Raw genomic sequence first — 6,546 nt, 5'->3', positions numbered from 1 at the left:
TCAACACCCACATGCCAAAGGATAGAGTCGCAGGTCAGCACCAAGGCTACGGCTTTGTGGAATTCCTGAGTTAGGAAGATGCTGACTATGCCATTAAGATCATTAACAAAAAAAGAAAAAAAAAAAAAGATCATTAACATGATCAAACTCCATGGGAAGCCAATACGAGTGAACAAGGCATCGGCTCACAAGAACCTGGACGTGGGGGCCAACATCTTCATTGGCAATGGACCCAGAGACTGATGAGAAGCTGCTTTATGATACTTTCAGCGCCTTCGGGTTCATCTTACAAACCCCTAAGATTATGCGGGACCCTGATACAGGCAACTCCAAAGGTTATGCCTTTATTAATTTTGCTTCATTTGATGCTTCGGATGCAGCTATTGAGGCCATGAACTGGCAGTATCTCTGTAATCGCCCCATCACTGTGTCCTATGCCTTCAAGAAGGACTCGAAGGGGGAGCGCCACGGCTCAGCAGCTGAACTTCTAGCAGCCCAGAGCCCACTCTCCCAGGCTGACCGCCCTCATCAGCTGTTTGCATCTGCAAACCCCCTCCGCCTTCAGCCCCCAATCCTGTAGTATCATCGTTGGGGTCTGGGCTCCCTCCACCAGGCATGCCTCCTCCTGGGTCCTTCCCACCCCCAGTGCTGCCTCCTGGAGCCCTTCCACCTGGGATACCCCCAGCCATGCCTCCGCCACCTATGCCACCCCGTGCTGGAGGACACGGTCCACCATCAGCAGGAACCCCAGGGGCTGGACATCCTGGACATGGACACTTGCATCCTCACCCATTCCCACCGAGTGGGATGCCCCATCCAGGGATGTCTCAGATGCAGCTGGCCCACCATGGCCTTCATGGCCTAGGACACCCACATGCTGGGCCCCCAGGCTCTGGGGAACAGCCACCACCCCGACCACCACCTGGAATGACTCATCCTGGACCTCCTCCAATGGGCTTGCCCCCTCGAGGGCCTCCGTTTGGATCTCCCATGGGTCACCCAGGTCCCATGCCTCCACATGGGATGCGTGGACCTCCTCCACTAATGCCTCCTCATTGATACACTGGGCCTCCACGACCCCCACCCTACGGCTACCAGCGGGGGCCCCTATCTCCACCCAGACCCACCCCCCGGCCTCCAGTTCCCCCTCGTGGCCCACTCCAAGGCCCTCTTCCTCAATAATTTCTAATTCTCTCACCTCCTGTTCTATCTTCCTAATATCTTTTCAATTCCTTGGACCAATCAGATTTGCTGTAGCTCCCTAGAGCTAAGGCACTAATCCCTCTCAGGTCTTTCTTTTTTTTTTTTTCAGTGTAATTTTCACAGGAGGTTTTATTATTGTTTCTATGTTGGTCCTAAGTGTTTTGCAAATGCACAGAGAAAATAAAACTAAACTTCTTGTTTAAAAAAATAATAAAGTATTAAGTAGAAAGCAATGTAGCCTATTCCATGAATTTCAAAATATGTTCATAAAGGCTCAAAACCAATAAAAAAATTCATTCCACTCATGATAGAAAAAACTTCAATAAGTAAATAATATTATATATGTGTGTGTGTATATATGTGTGTGTATATGTGTATACATACACATATATATTCTGATATTCAAATATTGATTGCTTTTCCCTAGCTCTAAAACAAAGCAAGGACATGGGCTCCATCTATTCTATACATTGCTGTCATAGAGGAATTAAGTAATGTACTAAATTAGACAGGTGAATCAAACCAGAGAATTAAATAATATTTCTTTGCCTATGACATAATTGTATATGCAGAATATCTAAAAGAGTATGCAAAGTGCTTATTGGAACAATTAAGTGAATTTGAAAAGGTCAAGGAATAGCATGTAGAAATCAGTCATACTTACATACAAGAAAATGATTTTAAAGGACATTATTGTCCTTTTCAACAAGGGTATTGGGAAAATTGGACAGCCACATGTAGAAAAATGAAACCAGATCATTTCCACACCATATACAAAAATAGACTAAAAATGAATGAAAGATCTAAATGTGAGATAGGAATCCATCAAAATTCTAGAGGCAAACATAGACAGCAACCTTTATGATCTTGCACAACAACTTCTTATTAGATACATCAGTAAAAGCAAGGGAAGCAAGGGCAAAAATGAACTATTGAGATTTCATCAAGATAATAAGCTTTTGCACAGTAAAGAAAAAAAGACAGCCAACAGAATGTGAGAAGATTTTTGCAAATGACATATCAGATAAAAGGATGGTATCCAAAATCTATAAAGAACTCATCAAACTCAAAACCCAAGGAATAAATAATCCAGTCAAGAAATGGGCAGAAGATACGAACAGACATTTCTCCAAAGACGTCATTCAAATTGCCAACAGACACAAGAAAAAACGTTCCACATCATTCAGTACCAGGGAATTACAAATCAAAAACACAATAAGATACCACCTCACGTCAGTGAAGATGGCTAAAATTAACAAGTCAGGAAAGGACAGATGCTGGCGAAGATGTGGAGAAAGGGGAACCCTCCTACTGTTGGTGGGAATGCAAGTTGGTACAGTATGGCTATTCCTTAAAAATTTGAAAATAGAGCTACCCTATGACCCAGCAATTGCACTACTGGGCATTTACCCCATATCCATAAATGTAGTGATCCAAAGGGACACCTGCAACCCAATATTTATAGCATCAATGCCCATAATAGCCAAACTATGGAAAGAGCCCAGATGCCCATTGACAGATGAATTAATAAAGAAGATGTGGTATATATACACAATGGAATATTACTCAGTCAACATAAAAATTAAATCTTGTATTTGCAATGATGTGGATGGAACTAGAGGATATTATGTTAAGCAAAATAAGTCAATCAAAGAAAGACAATTATAATACGATCTCACTCATATATGGAATTTAAGAAACAAAACAGAGGATCATAGGGAAGAGAGGAAAAAATAAAACAAGACAAAATCAGAGAGGGAAACAAACCATAAGAGACTCCTAATCATAGGAAACAAACTGAGGGTTACTGGAGGGGAGGGGGTAAATGGATGATGGACCTAAGGAGGGGGCACGTGATATAATGAGCACTGGGTACTATATAAGGCTGGTGACTCAGTGACTTCTACCTCTGAAACCAATAATATATTTTAATTAATTGAATTTGAATAAAATTTTTAAAAAGATTATTCAAGACTTCCACAGTAAATTCTAAGGGAATAGAAGGGAAGGGAGAAGAAATGGGTAAGAAATATCAGAAAGGGAGACAGAACATAAAGACTCCTAACTCTGGGAAACGAACTAGGGGTGGTGGAAGGGGAGGAGGGCGGGGGGTGGGGGTGAATGGGTGATGGGCACTGAGGGGGGCACTTGACAGGATGAGCACTGGGTGTTATTCTGTATGTTGGCTAATTGAACACCAATAAAAAAATAAATTTATTATAAAAAAAATTAAAATAAATAAATAAAATGTGATGTGAAGATGAAAAAAAAGTTTTTTAGACAACTTGAATAAATAACTAAATTGATGGAGATATATTTATATTCATAAATTATGAGACTCAGTGTAAGTTATAAATTCCTTTCTAATTGATCTAAAGATTCAATGCAATGATAATCAATAACCAAGTAGGCCTTTGATTCTACTTTTGAAAAATAAAAATGCACAGGATTTGGAATAACCAAAAAATCCATTTAAAAAAAGCCATTTCAACAAATGATGTTGGAACAACTGAATATTCATATACCAAAAAAATTAAAAAGAAAGAAAAGATTTTTATTCAATAATATAAAAATTAATTGAAGGCAGATCATAAAACAAAATACAAACACTATAAAATTTTCTAGCAGAAAACAAACTACTCTTCATGAACTCTGTGTAGGCAGTTTTCTTAGATATAACACTGAAATTTCCCAAACATGAAAAAAAAAGCTGATATATTGATTTTTAAAGTTAAAAATCATTCATCAAATAAACCATGAAGAAAGTAAAAAAAAAAAAAAAAAAAAAAAAAAACCAAGCCAAAGATTGGATACATGTACCTGAAATGGTATTTGTATCCAGAATGAATCCAAAACTCCTACAAGTCAATAATAAAAATTAAATCAGGACAGCCTGGGTGGCTCAGTGGTTTAGTGCTGCCTTCAGCCCAGGGTGTGATCCTTGAGACCTGGGATCGAGTCCCACTTTGGGTTCCCTGCATGTAGCCTGCTTCTCCCTCTGCCTGTGTTTCTGCCTCTCTCTCTCTCTCTCTCTCTCTCTTTCTCTCTCTCATAAATTAATAAAATATTAAAGAAAAAAATCAAATCACATTTAAAAAAATTTTACCAAGTCTTGAATAATCAGCACATCAGGAAAGTTATCTGAATAGCAATTATTATCCTAAAGAAAATGCAAATTGAATCCACATTGTGATATCACAGCTACTAAAATAGCAAGGAAAATGGCAAGAATGTGGGGCAACTACATATTTCAGAATTTTTAAAAATTTTTTTATTAGAGTCCAATTTGCCAATATATAGCGTAACACCCAGTGCTTATCCTGTCAAGTGCCCCTCTCAGTGCCTGTCACCCACCCAGTCACCCAATCCCCTGCCCACCTCCCTTTCCACCACTCCTTGTTCATTTCCCAGAGTTAGGTGTGTCTCATGTTCTGTCAACCTCAGTGATATTTCTCACTCATTTTATCTCCTTTCCCCTTTATTCCCTTTCACTATTTTTTATATTCCCCAAAGAATGAGACCATATAATGTTTGTCCTTCTCTGATTGACTTACTTCACTCAGCATAATACCCTCCAGTTCCATCCACATTGAAGCAAACGGTGAGTATGTGTTGTTTCTAGTGGCTGAGTAATGTTGCATTGTGTACATATACCTCATTTATCCATTCATCTTTTGATGGACACCGAGGCTTCTTCCACAGTTTGGCTATTGTGGACATTGCTGCTATAAACATTGGGGTGCAGGTGTTCCAGCATTTCACTGAATTTGTATCTTTGGGGTAAATCCCAAGTAGTGCAATTGCTGGGTTGAAGGGCAGTTTTATTTTTAACTCTTGAAAAGACCCTGAATAGCCAGGGGAATATTAGAAAAGAAAACCAGAGCCGGGGGCATCACAATGCCAGATTTCAGATTATACAACAAAGCTGCGATCATCAAGACAGTGTGGTACTGGCACAAAAACAGACACATAGATCAATGGAACAGAATAGAGAACCCAGAAATGGGCCCTCAACTCTATGGTCAACTAATATTCGACAAAGCAGGAAAAACTATCCACTGGAAAAAGGACAGTCTCTTCAATAAATGGTGCTGGGAAAATTGGACAGCCATGTGCAGAAGAATGAATCTAGACATTCTTACACCATACACAAAGATAAACTCAAAATAGATGAAAGATCTAAATGTGAGACATATTTCAGAATGTTGATGAAAATGTAAAATAGAAAACCACCTTGGAAAATTATGTAACAGTTTCCGTAAGATATTACATAACAATTCCCCTCTTAGCCAAGTATCTAAGAAAAATTAGTTCACATGTCCACACGAAGATATGGAAAAATGTTTATTGAAGCTTTACTCATACTTGTCAAAAGATGGAAATAAATTAAATTCATGGACATGGAAAAATGTTTATTGAAGCTTTACTCATACTTGTCAAAAGATGGAAATAAATTAAATTCTTACTAATGATTAAGGAGAATGGTTAAAGAACAAATTTGGTGTATTTATATAACGAAAATTATTGAGCAATAAGAAGAACAAATTGTTAATAATGCAACATGGATGAACCCCAAAATATTATGCTGTGTGAAAGAAGCCATATCCCTAAGTATACATATTTTATGATTCCATTTGTATCAACTTTAAGACAAGACACAACAAATCTACAGTGATAAAAATTAAAATAGTAGCTGACTGTGTGAGAAGGGATTGAAAAGAGGCAAAGGGAACATTCTAAATTATGTAAATGTTCTCTATCTTAATTTATGAGATAGTAAATCTTATTAATCTTATAATGTAAACTTGTTATTCATTCTGTCAAAGGCTCCTTGAATACCAGCATCTGCCCTGTTTTTTGTTTGTTTGTTTTTGTTTTTGTTTTTGCCCTGTTTGTTCTGAATTTATATCTAGCTATTTCCCATTTTGGGGTATCCATCTTCAATATGTGTGTTGAAGTAATAAATCTCATGATGCCTTGTCTATTTTTTCCTTTTCCTTTTTTCCACATTGATCCAGTTACATTCAAATTATCCAATGTGTTGGGCACCTGGGTGACTCAGTGGTTGTCTGCCTTTGGGTCAGGGTGTGATTCCAGGGTCCTGGTATCAAGTCCCCCATTGGGTTCCCTGTGGGGAGTCTGCTTCTCCCTCTGCCTATATCTCTGCCCCTCTATCTGTGCCTCAAATAAATAGATAAATAAATAAATAAATAAATAAATAAATAAATAAATAAATAAAATCTTTTAAAAATAATTATCCAATGTGAATGCTTCCAAGGTACTACAAACTACATCACTCATGATAGTAAAGGCATTTGCCCATTGCCCATCTGGTTCTTCCTT

General features: G+C 38.3%; 1 pseudogene; it reads left to right on the top strand.

The window, feature by feature from the left end:
• The first annotated feature begins 201 nt into the window (after nucleotides 1–201).
• LOC112664574 (splicing factor 3B subunit 4-like) lies at nucleotides 202–1,360 on the top strand (annotated as a pseudogene).
• Nucleotides 1,361–6,546: the final 5,186 nt, after the last annotated feature.

This window comes from Canis lupus, chromosome 16, assembly GCF_003254725.2.
Source record: "Canis lupus dingo isolate Sandy chromosome 16, ASM325472v2, whole genome shotgun sequence".
Classification (NCBI taxonomy): Eukaryota; Metazoa; Chordata; class Mammalia; order Carnivora; family Canidae; genus Canis; species Canis lupus.
This window is presented reverse-complemented; position numbering and strand designations above follow the sequence as displayed.